At 55.7% G+C, this 2595-nt stretch overlaps 1 pseudogene; it reads right to left on the reverse strand.

Annotated features, from left to right (window-relative positions):
• Positions 1-432: 432 nt before the first annotated feature.
• Positions 433-2111, reverse strand: LOC136538067 (photosystem I assembly factor PSA3, chloroplastic-like; annotated as a pseudogene).
• Between the last annotated feature and the right edge of the window lie 484 nt (positions 2112-2595).

Raw genomic sequence — 2595 nt, forward strand, 5'->3', positions numbered from 1 at the left:
GCAATGCTATTTATTGTCAATTTGTTATGATGGATTCGTACTGTTTTTTTTTTTCCACATAGGCAACAAAAAGGTTCCTCATATTATTATCTTTCATAGAGGAACTGCTGGCCATTTTATTCTTAATGAAAACGCCTGTTGCTCCGTGGTCGATCTTGTTTTTATAATTGACATTCACAATGTGACAGTGAGCTCCATCACCTCGCAACCAGGCATGGCTGCATCGACGACTCCACTCGCTTCCCCATCGCACTTCGCACACCTCATGAATTAGAGCGCACGATTTATAGAACATATTATAGGAAAAACATAGGATTATAGTTGAATGTCAATTGTCCTACAGAGATTATGAAGCTAGGAAAGTTTCTAATATAGTGTTTGGAAGCAATATATAGGAAAAAAGAACAATACAGGAATTAGAAGAAGGGGAGAGAGCCAAAACCACAAAGGAGGTTGGATGTCATGTTAGATTAGCTCAGAAATTTCTATGGATTGAGCCATTCCATAGGAGCTGTAGGATTTCAGTATGGCCACTTCCTTGTTCCAATTTCCAAAGGGCTACACAAAACACATAGGGACAAATTCATATAGAAATCCGTTCTAGCCCTACAAAATTCCTTCGTGAATCCGTTGTTCCAAAAGCAACCCAGCAAGCCTGCAACCGGCGAAGCACGTCGCGTGATTTGTGTTTCTTGGACTACAGTGTCTACGACAAGTTTCTGCTCGCCGCTGCTTCACGACGACTCCAGCTTATTCTGTTTCAGAAACTCGAGGTCCTTGAGCTGCCGCTGCTGCACTTCCTTGGACACGGTCCTCTCGTCCCGCTTCCTCTCACCGGAGACCACCTGCTTGGCCATGGACGCCACCATCCTCTCGACCGCCGGCCTCCCGACGGAGGGGAAGACCGCGTTCAGTATCGTCCGGAGAAGCTTCTCCTCCTCTTCCTCCACCATGTCCTGCCCGAAGCAGCAGACGTAGATGGCTTCCAGGGCCTTCTCCGCCCGCGTTTCCATCGGTATCTGCGGAGCTGGAGCCTTCAGCTTCGCCCTTTTCTGCATCAATCAGTCATCACACACAATTCATCTTCTCTGATTCTAGCATACGCCGTTGTAATGCAGATAGCATAATGATGTTACCGTCAGCAAGAGCAAGAGCAGAAAGCTCTTAACATTACCTCCCTTGTCGCCCTCATCATGTCGATGAACGTCTCCTCCTCGAACTCGATATCGTTGGAGATGCGGAGCCGCGCCACGCCTTCCAAGATCTCCTCTGTTTTGAGCAGCCCGGCACCAATGGCGGCCAGCCAGCAGCACAGCAGAACGTAGAAGGGATCTCCCGGCTGCCCAACGACGCGACGAAAAGATTTCTCATTCCGTTCCATTCAGAAGCTGTGCGCAGCCACATAGATAGATAACCAGAGCAGCAGAGCGAAGGTACCTTTCCGCGGAGCTGGTTGAAGTCGTAGAAGGCCTTGGAGTCCATGACGGTGCACTTCTTGCTGACGCGGCGGCGGAACTCGGCGAAGTCGATGATGTCGCCGCCGACGCCGCCCTCGTCGTTGAGGATGCGCGCCACGAGGCCCACTACGGGGAGGCGCCGATGAGCCGCCCCGCGATGGCCGCCGGCGAGTTGGGGTTCGGTTCCATGTACGCCACCACGGCTCCGTACCGCCGGCGCCGGCCGCGCCGGCCGTGGGCCGCGGGCCGGCGGTGGCACGGGAGGAACGGGGCCGTGAGAGCGAGCTTGTGGGCGACGGGTAGCGCCCCCATGCCCGCCCGCCGATCGGGTTGACGCCTTATGTACGTGTGTGGTGCCCGTGGCGTGGCGTGGGGCGCGGCTTATCTGCTCATGGACGAACCTGTTAAGAACTTGGATTTTGGACTCTGATGATGGCGGGCGGGCGGGTGCGCGGGTGGCTGTGGCAACCGCGTCAGCCCTGCCGGTGTTCGTGCCTCGCCGAGTGGCACTTGCCGGTGCCCGCGCCTCGAATCGACGGGGTTGCCGTCTTGCCTCGCACCTCGCACCCTTGCCTCGCCGTCCGGCAGCCTTGCGCGGACTGGGGACCTGGGGAGTGGCCGAATGAATGGGGATAGGATAGGACAGGGGTAGCGTTCCCCTGGTCCCTGAGACGGGATTGAGTTGATGATAAACGCAGGCTAACTGGACTTGGGCTGAATTGGTGTTGATGGGCTACAACAACAACACAAGTGGTTTGTGTTAGTCTCGATCCCTCCCTAGAAATCACAGCTCAGCCGCTAGCCCGCTACCGCTAAAATTGCTGACTCGGGTTTGGGACGCCTGTTAAGACGTCCGGAACACTCACTCTCGCACTTAGTCCCTCGCTTCCTCCTTTCTTCCGTGCTCACATCCCGCGTCTACACTGATGCGCGGCCATGGTTGCCTCCCTGGCCGACGGCGGCATGCTCCCCCACCCCGGTGGCCCCCTTCTCTACCCTGGCGGCGCCACTTCTCCCACTCCGACGTCCTCATCCACCGGAAGCGCCTAACGGCCATGGATCCGGTGGCCCTGTCCTCCACCCTGACGAGATCCAAGCAAACCGCTAACCCTCCCCTACCCCGGTCTATGTCGGTTAA

This window comes from Miscanthus floridulus, chromosome 2, assembly GCF_019320115.1.
Source record: "Miscanthus floridulus cultivar M001 chromosome 2, ASM1932011v1, whole genome shotgun sequence".
Taxonomy (NCBI): domain Eukaryota; kingdom Viridiplantae; phylum Streptophyta; class Magnoliopsida; order Poales; family Poaceae; genus Miscanthus; species Miscanthus floridulus.